This window comes from Bos javanicus, chromosome 10 (genome assembly GCF_032452875.1).
Source record: "Bos javanicus breed banteng chromosome 10, ARS-OSU_banteng_1.0, whole genome shotgun sequence".
Taxonomy (NCBI): Eukaryota; Metazoa; Chordata; class Mammalia; order Artiodactyla; family Bovidae; genus Bos; species Bos javanicus.
In genome coordinates this window covers 58441687-58455807 of record NC_083877.1, presented here as the reverse complement: position 1 = coordinate 58455807, position 14121 = coordinate 58441687, and positions in this window count along the sequence as shown.

Sequence of the window (14121 nt, the reverse complement as noted above, 5' to 3'; positions counted from 1 at the left end):
CAGAACACACCAACTCTTCTGTCCTGTAGCCATTCATAGTTAGGCAGGATCCGTTATCTCCCTATGAGCTGAACAAGGCACTTTGGTCCAAAAGTCAGGGAGAGGGCCTGGGTTTACTAAGGCAGGGCTTTATGAATGATTATAGTAGCAACAGCAACACAAATCAAGTTAAAGAAACAGTTCATACATGGAATCAATCGGTTCTTCTCTGCACCTTTAGCATGGTATATCTTTTTCCATCCTTTTAATCTGTGGTTATCATATTAAAATATTTTTAGTGGGCAGCCTATACTTAGATCATGCTTTTCCCCCCAATCTACTTCAGCCTCTGAATTGAGATGTTGAAACAATGGAGGAGTAAACTATGGCTTGTTTTGAAAATATTTTATTAGAATACAGCCCACTACTGCACAATTGCACTCATCTCACACGCTAGTAAAGTAATGCTTAAAATTCTCCAAGCCAGGCTTCAGCAATATGTGAACCGTGAACTTCCAGATGTTCAAGCTGGTTTTAGAAAAGGCAGAGGAACCAGAGATCAAATGGCCAGCATCCACTGGATCATCAAAAAATCAAGAGAGTTCCAGAAAAGCATCTATTTCTGATTTCTTGACTATGCCAGAGCCTTTGATTGTGTGGATCACAATAAACTGTGGAAAATTCTGAAAGAGATGGAAATACCAGACCACCTAACCTACCTCCTGAGAAATCTGTATGCAGGTCAGGAAGCAACAGTTAGAACTGGACATGGAACAACAGACTGGTTCCAAATAGGAAAAGGAGTACGTCAAGGCTGCATATTGTCACCCTACTTATTTAACTTATATGCAGAGTACATCATGAGAAACGCTGAGCTGGAAGAAGCACAAGCTGGAATCAAGATTGCCGGGAGAAATATCAATAACCTCAGATATGCAGATGACACCACCCTTAGAGCAGAAAGTGAAGAACTAAAGAGCCTCTTGATGAAAGTGAAAGAGGAGAGTGAAAAAGTTGGCTTAAAGCTTAACATTCAGAAAACTAAGATCATGGCATCTGGTCCCATCACTTCATGGCAAATAGACAGGGCAACAGTGGAAACACTGGCTGACTTTATTTTGGGGGCCCCAAAATCACTGCAGATGGTGACTGCAGCCATGAAATTAGAAGACGCTTACTCCTTAAGAAGGAAAGTTATGACCAACCTAGACAGAATATTAAAAAGAATAGACAATACTTTGCCAACAAAGGTCCATCTAGTCAAAGCTATGATTTTTCCAGTGGTCATGTATGGATGTGAGAGTTGGACTATTATGAAAGCTGAGCGCCAAAGAATTGATGCTTTTGAACTGAGGTGTTGGAGAAGACTCTTGAGAGTCCCTTGGACTGCAAGGAGATCCAACCAGTCCATCCTAAAGGAGATCAGTCCTGGGTGTTCATTGGAAGGACTGATGTTGAAGCTGAAACTCCAATACTTTGGCCACCTGATGTGAAGAGCTGACTCATTTGAAAAGACTCTGACGCTGGGAAAGATTGAGGGCAGGAGGAGAAGGGGACAACAGAGGGTGAGATGGTTGGAAGGCATCACCGACTCAATGGACATGGGTTTGGGTGGACTCCAGGAGTTGGTGATGGACAGGGAGGCCTGGCATGCTGTAGTTCATGGGGTCACAAAGAGTCGGACACAACTGAGCAACTGAACTGAACTCCATTTCTTGTGTTGACCCCAACTGCTTTTGTGAGGCGACTACAGAGTTATGTAGTTGTCACAGAGACTTCGTAACTTGCAAAGGGAAACTGGATACCATCCGGTCCTTTAAGAAAAGGTTTGCTGAGCTTTGATTTACACTATTTACATCTAAAGTAATGATGAACAGGGAAAGGGAAAGGAAAGTCGCTCAGTCGTGTCCGACTCTTCGCGACCCCATGGACTGCAGCCTACCAGGCTCCTCCGTGCATGGGATTTTCCAGGCAAGAGTACTGGAGTGGGGTGTTGTTGCCTTCTCCATGTGTATATATCTGCTGCTGCTAAGTTGCTTCAGTCATGTCTGACTCTGTGCGACCCCATAGACGGCAGCCCACAAGGCTCCCCCGTCCCTGGGATTCTCCAGGCAAGAACACTGGAGTGGGTTGCCATTTCCTTCTCCAGTGCATGAAAGTGAAAAGTGAAAGTGATGTCACTCAGTCATGTCCGATTCTTAGCGACCCCGTGGACTACAGCCCACCAGGCCCTCTATCCATGGGATTTTCCAGGCAAGAGTACTGGAGTGGGGTGCCATTGCCTTCTCTGATGTGTATATATAGCCCCAGGTAATTCTAATTTCAGAACTACTAGTATAGAAAATATTAATAAGATTCTTTTCAACTCTAAGATACTGAGATTTTAACATAATGAGTGTCATTGGGTATCAAGACAATCTCTATAGAAAGGAGACCTATGGAAAACATACCAATTTCTTGGTCATGTTTCATTAATAATTTTGTTTCTATAAAGCATTTTACAGTAGTTTTGAATATGGTTGGTTTAAATCTACTGTCTTGCTCTTGTCTCATGTGTTCTCTTTTTCTTTCTCTTATGCTGCTGTCTTAGATGAGTGAAAAGTCTTTTTTTTTTAATTAATTAATTTATTTTTTAAATTTTATTTTATTTTTAAACTTTACATAATTGTATTAGTTTTGCCAAATATCAAAATGAATCCGCCACAGGTATACATGTGTTCCCCATCCTGAACCCTCCTCCCTCCTCCCTCCCCACACCATCCCTCTGGGTCGTCCCAGTGGATGAGTGAAAAGTCTTATAACTTCACCTTATTTCCTTTCTTGGTTTAGTGGTTATAACTTCTTCTTTTTAAATTTTACTTTAGTTGATAATGTGTATCTTTGGAGCTTCCCTGGTGCCTCAGATGATAAAGAATTTACCTTTACCTCAGTCTACCTTCAAGCAATACATCATTTTATACACAGTGTAAGAGCACTGACAACACACTTTCATTCTCCTCTCTTGGCCTTTTTGATATTGTTCTCATATATTTCACCAGTACATATGTTATAAAACCAGAAATGTTTGTTTTATTCTGCTTTTAAGCAATCTGATTGTCTTTTAAAGAGAGGTAAATAGCAAAGTAAAAATATTTATATAATTACCAATAATCTTACAATGGACTTCCCTGGTGGCTCAGAGGTGACTAGTGCTGTTCACTCTTTTTGTAGATCCAGGCCTCCATGTGGTACCATTGCCTTTGGGCATCAAGGACTGACTTCCTTTACCTTCCTTTCACATTTCTTCTGTTTGGATCTGCAGGTGACACATTGTTTGACCTTTTGTATATTTAAGACTCCATGTCATGTATAGGCAGATATGGCAATCAGTTGTTTATTGGTTGCATTTTTTTTTACTCCAGTAGTATTGAGGTATACTTGGTATATTAGTTATAGGTATGGTCAACTTAAAAAATAATCTCAGTCTAAAAGTTGAAAGTACTGCTTTATATGGCAGGATTTTTTAGGACTTTGTGCCAAGGAGACAGCATCTCAAATGACCCTGAGAGAATTGCTCCAAGGAGGTGAGGGGAGGAATCAGGTTATGTAGAAGCTTGCAACAAAGGGCAGGTAGTCTGAACATCAAAATATTATTGTCGATTAAGGAAAACCAGATATCTCAAGTTATTAAATTTAGCACTCTTCTATGTGTGGGGAAAAATGCAAGAGTGTAGGCTCACTGAAATCATTCCTTTCATATGCATCTCAGCTATCTGGGGCTTCTTTCCTGTCTTTTTCACATCCCCCACAAGCTCAGCAAGGCTCACCCTGGGGAGTGGCTGATGGCTGCTGGAGAGCAGATATTGATCTTCCTGGGTGCCCTCTGGGCTCAGAAATTCACATTTGGAGGCCTGGAATTACTGATGATTCTGACATCCAGTTTATAGATATGGTAGAAAATACTCCATTTCTCTGTGTAGAACATAGTGATTATATATATATATATATACACATACACACACACATACATATTATATATACAATATGTAATGTAAAACAATTATTAGAATAAGTTTGGTTAATATTCATCACCTCAAGGTCTCCACTAGCAACCACCAATCAGTTCTATGCTTTTTTTTTTTTTAATTTTAATATAGTATAGTTCCTTCACAGGTATCCTGGCTGGCTCAGTGGTAAAGAATCCACCTGCCAATGCAGGTGATGCAAGTTCAATCCCTATTTTGGGAAGATCCCATGGAGGAGGAAATGGCACCCCAGTCGTTTACTTACCAGGAGAATCCCATGGAGAGAGAAGGCTGGCAAGCTGCAGCCCATGCTGTCACAAAAGAGTTGGATATAACTTAGCAACTAAACAGTTGCTTTATGATATATGTTTCTACTGTACAGAAAGTGAATCAACTATACGTTTACATATATCCCCTCTTCTTGGATAGCCTTCCAATTTAGGTTATCCTAGAGCATTCAGTAGAGTTCCCTGAGCTATACAGTAAGTTCTCGTTAGTGATGTATCTTAGACATAGAATCAATAGTGTATATATGTCAGTAAACATCTCCCAATTCTTCACGCCACAGCTTTTGCCCTTGATATACATAGGTTTGTTCTCTCTGTTGTTTCTAGGTCTGTTTTGCAAATAAGTTCATCTATACCACATTTCTGGAGTCCACATATATGTGTTAATATACAATATTTGCTTTTCTGTCTCTGAAACACTGAATTCTGTATGACTGTCTCTGAGTCTATCCATGTCTCTGCAAATGGCACAATTTCTTTCCTTTTCATGACTGAGTAAAAATCCATAAGATTTAGTAGAAAACAGTGCTTCAGTAACCGGCTTTAGGTCCAGTCGCCATTGCCACGTTGCTGCGGGGACCCAATTTCTGTCTCAAGGCCGGCTGCCCCATTCCGACTACAGAAAAATCTGAGCAGCCAGCTAGTTCCCCTCTTGTTCGCCCTCCCTCAATTTTGTTTTCATGTAAAAGACAAATAAATGACTTGACTCTCCCCCCCCTCCAAAAAAATCCATTGTATGTATGAAACATTGTTTCTTTATCCATTCCTCAGGTGATAGGACATTTATGTAGCTCCTATATCCTGGCTATTGTACATAGTGCTTCAGTGAGTATTGTAGTGGTGTATCTTTTACAATCATAGTTTTTGTTGGGTTATATGTCCAGGTATGGGATTGCTTGATCATATGGTAGTTTTATTCCTAGTTTCTTAAGGAATGTCCATCCTGTTCATCATCGTGGCGGTATCCATTTGCATTCCCAAGAATGTAGAATGGTTCCATTTTTTACACACCTTCTCAGCATTTATTGTTTGTAGCCTTTTTGATGACACCCATTCTGGCTGATGTGAGATGATACCTTATTATGGTTTTGGTTTGCATTTCTCTAATAAGTGGACTCCACTGGTGGCTCAGTGGTAAAGAAGCTGCCGGGAATGCAGGAGATGTGGGTTCAATCCCTGGGTGGGCAGGTCCCTGGAGTTGGTCCTTTACCAACTGCAGTATTCTTGCCTAGAATATTACATGGACAGAGAAGCCTGGTGTGCTAGGGTCCATGGGGTCATGAAGAGTGAGACAGGATGGAGCGACTGAGCACACACAACACACACAATCTCTTCTTTCCTGCCACCATTCATAGGTAGGCAGGGTCTGATTATGTCCTTGTGAGCTGAACAAGGGCACTTTTGTCCAACAGTCAGGCAGAGGGACTGTGTTTACTGAGACAGGGCTTTATATAAGATTATAATAAAAACAACCACTCAAACAAGTCAAAGAAACAGTCCAAATGGAGTCAGAACTGGTTCTTCTTTGCAAACTTAGCAAGGTACATCTTTTCTATACTTTTCCTTTTAACTGTGGCCATCACATTAAAATATTTTTTGTAGGCAGCATATATTGAGATCATGCTTTCCTCCCAATCTACTTCTACCTCTGAATTGATGTACTGAAACAGGGACTTTAAAAAAATATTTTATTGGAACATAGCTATATCCATTTCATTATGTATTGATTGCGGCTTATTTTGTGCTACCACAAAAGAATTATATAGTTCCAACAGAGACTTCATAACTTGCAAAGGGAAACTATTTACCTTCTGGCTCTGTACAAAAGGTTTGTTGATCTTTGGTTTACACCATTTATATGTAATGTAATGATGTATATGATTGTTTTACATCTACTGTCTTGCTATTGTCTCATATGTCCTTGGTTCTCCTTTTCTCTTTTGCTGCTATCTTTTGGACAAGTGAAAACATTTTTATAACTTCATCATTTCCTTTTGTGGCTTCGTAGTTATAAGTCCTAGTGGTGGTGTTTTAGTTTATACTGTGTATCTTTATCACAGTCTCCCTATGCCAAAGCCTTTGACCGTGTGGATCACAATAAACTATGGAAAATTCTGAAGATGGGAATATCAGACCACCTGACCTGCCTCTTGAGAAAACTATATGCAGGTCATGAAGCAACAGCTAGAACTGGACATGGAACAACAGACTGATTCCAAATAGGAAAAGGAGTACGTCAAGGCTGCATATTGTCACCCTGTTTATTTAACTTATATGCAGAGTACATCATGAGAAATGCTGGGCTGGAGGAAGCAGAAGCTGGAATCAAGATTGCTGGGAGAAATATCAATAACCTCAGATATGTAGATGACACCACCCTTATGGCAGAAAGTGAAGAAGAACTAAAAAGCCTCTTGATGAAAGTGAAAGAGGAGAGTGAAAAAGTTGGCTTAAAGCTCAACATTCAGAAAACGAAGATCCCATAACTTCATGGCAAATAGGTGGAGAAACAGTGGAAACAGTGTCAGACTATTTTTGGGGACTCCAAAATCACTGCAGATGGTGAGTGCAGCCATGAAATTAGAAGATGCTTACTCCTTGGAAGGAAAGTTATGACCAAACTAGATAGCATATTCAAAAGCAGAGACATTACTTTGCCAACAAAGTTCCATCTAGTCAAGGCTATGGTTTTTCCAGTGGTCACGTATGGATGTGAGAGTTGGACTATAAAGAAAGCTGAGTGCAAAAGAATTGATGCTTTTGAAGTGTGGTGTTGGAGAAGACTCTTGAGAGTCCCTTGGACTGCAAGGAGATCCAACCAGTCCATCCTAAAGGAGATCAGTCCTGGGTGTTCATCGGTAGGACTGATGTTGAAGCTGAAACTCTAATACTGGCCACCTGATGGCGAAGAGCTGACTCATTTGAAAAGACCCTGATGCTGGGAAAGATTGAGGGCAGGAGGAGAAGGGAACCACAGAGAATGAGATGGTTGGATGGCATCACCAACTCGATGGACATGAGTTTGAGTGAATTCTGGCAGTTGGTGATGGACAGGGAGGCCTGGCGTGCTGCTGTTCATGGGGTCACAAAGAGTCAGACACGACTGAGCGACTGAACTGAACTGATACTGTGTATCTTTATCACAGTCTCCTTTCAACAATACACCATTTTAAACAAAGTGTGAGAACTTTGACAACATACTTTCATTCCCTTCTCCTGGCTTTTTTTTATATTGTTGTTATGTATTTCATCAGTTCATGTGTTATAGGAACATGAATGTTTTATATTATTTTTGTTTCAAGCCATCTGATTGTCTTTTAAAGAGATGTAAGTAGAAAGGTAAAAGTCTTTATATAATTTGTAGTTACCACTACTGGTGTTCTTTCCTCTTTTGTGCAGATGCAGACCTCCATGAGGTACCATTTTATTTTGGCCTCAAGGACTGGTTTCCTTTACATTCCTTTCACGTTTCTTTCATATGGATGTGCAGGTGACAAATTATTTGATTATTTGCATATCTAAGACTTCATTTTATGTTTAGGGAGAGCAGGTAGTCAGTTGTTTGGTTGTCTTTTTTTCCTCCAGTACTATGGAGATATAATTGGCTTGTAACATTAGTTTTAGGTGTTGTCGACCTAAAAAGTAGTCACAACCTAAAAGTTAAGAAGAATGGTTTATTTGGTATGAAGTTTTAGGACTGCAAGCCCGGGACACAGCATCTCAAGTGACTTTAAGAGAACTGTTCCAAGAAGGCAAGGGGTGGAGTGAGGTGATATAGAAGTTTGCAGTAAAGGGCAGGTAGTTTGAACATCAAAATATTATTATTAATTAAGGTAAACCAGATATCTCAAGAAATACAGCACTTTTCTATGTATGAGAAGATGCCAGAGTCTGGGCTTGCTGAAATCATTCCTTTCATACACATCTCAGCTATCAGGGACCACTATCCTGCCTTTTTCACATCACCCCCAAGCTCCTCAAGGCTCACCCTGGGGAGTGGCTGGTAGCTGCCGTATAGCAGGTATTGTTCTTCATGGGCACCCTCTGAGCTCAGAAATTCACATTTGTACAGCTGGAATTACTGATGATTGTGACATCCGGTTTACTGATATGACAGCAAATACTCCATTTCTCAGTGTACAACATAGTGATTATATAATATACACATATATATGTATATATAGTATGTAATAGATAATAATGATCACAGTAAGTTTAGTTAACATCCATCACCTGACATAGTTTTAAAAAGTTAAGGCCTATTCTCAGAGCAGCTTACAAATATGTAACTCAGCATTAAAAACTATACTCAGCATGCTGTACATGACATCCCCAGGAAAGTTATACACCACCTTTTTGTATTTCCCCCACCACCAAGGGCCTCCTCTAGCAAATGCCAAGCAGTTCTCTGTAATCTATGAGTTTGGGTTTTTTTTTTTTTTTATTGTTTATTGTGTATAGTTGGTTTACAATGCTTTAGTTTCTGGTGTACAGAAAGTGAATCAGCTCTATGTTTACATATATCCCCTCTTCTTTGGATTTCCTTCCAATTTAGGTCATCATAGAGCATTGAGTATAGTTCCCTGAGCTATACAGTAGATTCTTACTAGTTTTCTATCTTAGATATAGATTCAATAGTGTACATTTGTCAGTCCAAATTACCCGATTCTTCCCAAAACCCTTTTAACCTTGATGTCCATAGGTATATTCTATCCCTCCAGGTCTGCTTTGCAAATAAGTTCCTCTATACCACGTTTCTAGCTTCCACATATATTTGTTTACCATATTTGTTTTTCTCTTTCTGACTTACTGAACTCTCTGTGACCGACTGTCTTCTAGGTTCCTCCACCTTACACACTGACAATTTCATTCCTTTTCATGGCTGAATAATATCCATTGTATATATATGAAAAATGAAAAGTGTTACTCGCTCAGTTATGTCCAACTTTTACAACCCCATGGACTGTAGACCATGAGGCTCCTCTATCCATGGAGTTCTTCTGGCAAGATATGGGACTGGATACTATTCCTATCTCCACTGGATCTTCCCAACCCAGGGATCGAACCTTGGTCTACTGCATTGCAGGTGGATTCTTTGCCATATGAACCTTGAGGAAGACCCTGTGTATATATATCACAACTTATCTGTGGAGGCAGATGTTGATGGACCTTCAGTTGTATCCATGCCATGGCTATTGTAATTTGGGCTGCTGTGAACACTGCAATACATATGTCTCTTTGGATGATGTTTTCCTCTGGATATATGTCCAGAAATGGAACCGCATGGTTTCATGGTAGTTTTATTCCTAGTTTCTTAAGGAATCTGTATACGATTCCTGGTAGTAGCTATATAAATTTACATTTCCACCAAGAGCATATGAGGGTTCACTTTTTGCCACATGCTCACCATCATTTGTTGTTTGTAGCTTTTTTGATGATAGCCATTCTGACTTTTGTGAGATGATACCTCGTGCTTTTGATTTGGGTTTCTCTAACAATTGGATGGAGAAGGCAATGGTAACCCACTCCAGTACTCTTGCCTGGAAAATCCCATGGATGGAGGAGCCTGGTGGGCTACAGTCCATGGGGTTGCTAAGAGTCGGACATGACTGAGCAACTTCACTTTCACTTTTCACTTTCATGCATTGGAGAAGGAAATGGCAACCCACTCCAGTGTTCTTGACTGGAGAATCCCAGGGACAGGGGAGCCTGGTGGGCTGCTGTCCATGGTGTTGCAGAGAGTCGGACACAACCTGAAGCGACTTAGCAGCAGCAGCAGCAGCAGCAATTGGATTGCCCTGGAGCCTCAGCAATATAGAATCTGCCTGCAATGCAGAAGTTGTGGGCTCAATCCCTGGGTAGAGAAGATCTCCTGGAGAAGGGGATGGCTACCCACTCTAGTATTCTTGCCTGGAAAATTCCCCAGACAGAGGAGCCTGTGCACTAGAGTCCTCTGGGTGGCTAAGAGTCAGATATAACAGAGCAGACACAGCACTAACAATCTTTTCTTTCCTGAAACTATGCTTAGGTTGGCATGGTCAGATTATCTTCCTGTGACTGAAAAAGGGCACTTTGGTCCAACAGTCAGGCAGAGGGACTGGGTTTACTGAGGCAGGGCTTTATGTATGATTATAACAACAGCAACTAAAACCACTCAAAGAAACAATTCCATCATGGAGTTAGAATTGGCTCTTCTCTACAATATTAGCCTGGTACACTTTTTTTAAATTCTTTTAATCTATGCATACTGTTAAAACACATTTTTTAGGCAGCATATATTTAGGTCATGCTTTTTCCCCCAGTCTACTTCTGCCTCTGAATTGAGGTGTTGTGACAGGAGCTATGACTTTGTTGACTATGGCCATATGTAAACTATGGCCTGGTCAATGGCTTGTTTTTGAAAATAATATTTTATTAGAATATAGCTACATCCATTTCTTTTTGCATTGACTGTGGCTGCTTTTGTGCAACAACAGAGTCATGGAGTTGCAACAGATACTTGGTAACTTGCAAAGGGAAACTATTCATCATCTGGCCCTGTAAGAAAAGGTTTGCTGAACTTTGGTTCACACCATTTACATCTAATGCAAAGATGGATATGGTTGGTTTAAATCTGTCCTGCTCTTGTCTCATGTGTCCTTTGCTCCTTTTTTCCTCTTTTGCTGCTGTCTTTTGAATGAGTGAAAGTTTTTTTTTTATAACTTCACCTTATTTCCTTTCTCTGCTTGGTAGCTATAACTTTTTTTTTTTTAACTTTACAATATTGTATTGGTTTTGTCATATATCAACATGAATCCACCATATAATGTGCATGTTTGTCACAGTCCACTTTCAATCAATACACCATTTATACACAGTGTAAAACATGGACAGAATACTTTGATTCTTCTCTCCTGCACTTTTTAATATTTTTGTCATGTATTTCATACGTACATGTGTTATAAACCAAAATATTTGTATTATTTTGCTTCAAGCAATCTGATTGTCTATTGAAGATAGGCAAATAGTGAAGTAAAAAACTTCACATAATTAACAATAGTTTTGCCATTACTGATGCGGTTTACTCTTTGCTGTAGATCCAGACCTCCATGTGGCACCATTTACTTTTGGCTTCAAGGACTGACTTCCTTTACATTCCTTTCACATTTCTTCTGTTTGGATCTGTAGGTGACCTATTGTTTGACCTTTTGTATATTTAAGATTTCATTTACTGTTTAGGCATATTTGGTAATCAGTTGTTTCTTGGTTGGATTTTTTTACTCCAGTAGTATTGAGGTATAATTGGCACATTAGTTTTAGGTGTTGTTGACTTGAAAAATAGTCACAACCTAAAAGTTGAGAGGAAGTTTTATTTGGTGGGAATTTTTAGGACTTCAAGCCCAGGAGACACCATCTCAAATGACCCTGAGGAAACTCCAAGGAGGCGGGGGAAGAGTCAGATAATATAGAAGTTTGCAACAAAGGGCAGGTAGTCTGAACATCAAAATATTACTGTTAATTATGGAAAACCAGATATCTCAAGTTAAGGAATTTTACACATTTCTATGTATGGGAAGATGCAAGAGTCTGGGCTCACTGAAATCATTCCTGTCATATGCATCTCTGCTATCAGAAGCCACTATCCTGACTTTTTCTTTCCCCCGCCCAAGCTCCTCAAGGCTCACCCTGGGGAGTGGCTGATGGCTGCTGAATAGCAGATATTTTTCTTCCTGGGTGCCCTCTGGGCTCAGAAGTTCACATTAGATGGGCTGGAATCACTGCTGACTGTGATCCTGATTTATTGGTATGGCAGGAAATTCTCCATTTCTTAGTGTACAACATAGTGATTTTATATATGTATATACATATATATATATATGTATGTACATATGTAATTCAAAATGATCATCATAATAAGTTTAGTTAAGATACATCACCTGCCATAGTTTAAAAAAATAGTAAAAATGTTAAGACCTACGCTCAGAGCAGCTTACAAATATGTAATACAGTGTTACAATCTATACTCAACATGCTGTACATCATATCACCAGGACTTACTGTATGACTGGAAGTTTGTACCTTTTCACTACCTTTTCCTAATTTTCCCACCAAGAGACTCCTCTAACAACCACCAATCAGTTCTGTGTATCTCTGAGTTTGGGATTTTTATTTAAAAAAATTTTAATGGTGTATAGTTGCTTTACCATGTTCAATTTTCTGCTGTACAGAAAATGCATCAGCTTTCTGCTTGGATATCCTTCCAATTTAGGTCATCATGGAGCAATGAGTGGAGTTCCCTGAGCTATACAGTAGGTTCTCATTAGTTATCTATCTTAGACATAGACTCAATAGTATAAATTGTCAATCCAAATCTAATTCTTCCCAATGTCCTTTTTAACCTTGATGTCTGTAGGGTTTGTTCTGTTTCTTTAGATCTGCTTTGCAAATAAGTTCATTATACCACGTTTCTAGGTTCCACACATGTTAATATACAATATTTCTTTTTCTCTTTCTGCCTTAACTCTGTATGACTGTCCCCAGGTCCATCCACATCTCTGCATATAGCACACTTCATTCTCTTTTTATGACTAATACTCCAGTGTATATGTACCATGATTTCTTTAGCTGGTCCTCACTGATGGACATTTGTGTTGCTTCTATACCCTGGTTAAAGTAAACAGTGCTTCAGTGCACATTACAGAGGATGTGGCTTTTTCAGTGATAGATTTTGTCAGGTATATGCCCAGGTGCAGCATTGCTTGGGCTTGTGGTAGTTCTAGTCCTAGTTTTTAAAAGAATCTCCGTACTGTTCTCCATAGTGGCTGTATCAATTTATGTTCCTACCAAAAGCGTGGGACAGTTCCCTTCTCTCCACACTCTGTCCAGAACTTGGTGGTGGTACAGATAATATTTAATTTTTTTAGTTGGTGTATAATTGATTTACAATATCTTCCTGATTTCTGGTGTACAACAATGTGAATCAGCATTCCCGCCATCTGAGCCTCCCTCTCACCATCTCCACCATCCCACCTGTCTAAGTCATCACCCAGAACTGAGCGGAGTTCCCTGTGCTCCATAGCTGCTTCCTACAAGCTGCTGCTGCTGCTGAGTCACTTCAGTCATGTTCGACTCTGTGCGACCCCATAGACGGCAGCCCACCAGGCTCCTCCGTCCATAGGATTTTCCAGGCAAGAGTACTGGAGTGGGGTGCCATTGCCTTCTCCGTCCTACAAGCTATCTATTTTTATACAAGTAAGTGTGTGTATATCAATGCTACTCTCTCCATTCATGCCACCCTCTCCTTCCCCCACTTCCTGTCTTTTCCTGCCCTGCCTGAAAATAGATTCAGAAGTATATATCTCTCTCTTCTAGAGTCCATATATATGAATTAGTATCTGTTTTTCTGACTTACTTCACTCTGCATGACATACTCTGTGAGGTTCATCCACCTCATACACTAACTCAGTTTCATTTCTTTTCATGGCTGAGTAATACTCCATTGTGTGTATATGTATCACAACTTGTTTATCAAGGCAGATGTCAATGGACATCTTGGCTGCATCCATGTCATGGCTATTGTAAATTGTGCTGCTGTGAACTTTGGGGCAAATGTGTCCTTTACAATGATGGGTTTTCCTGGATATATGGCCAGAAATGGATTGCTTGGTCATATATTAGTTTTATTCCTAGTTTTTAAAGGAATTTCCATACTGTTCTCCATAGTAGCTGTATAAATTTACATATCCACCAAGAATGTAGAAGATTCACTTTTATCTACACCCTCTCTCTCATTTATTGTTAGTAGCCTTTTTAATAACTGACATTCTGAGGCTGGTGTGAGAGGATACCTCACTGGGGTTTTGTTTCTCTAA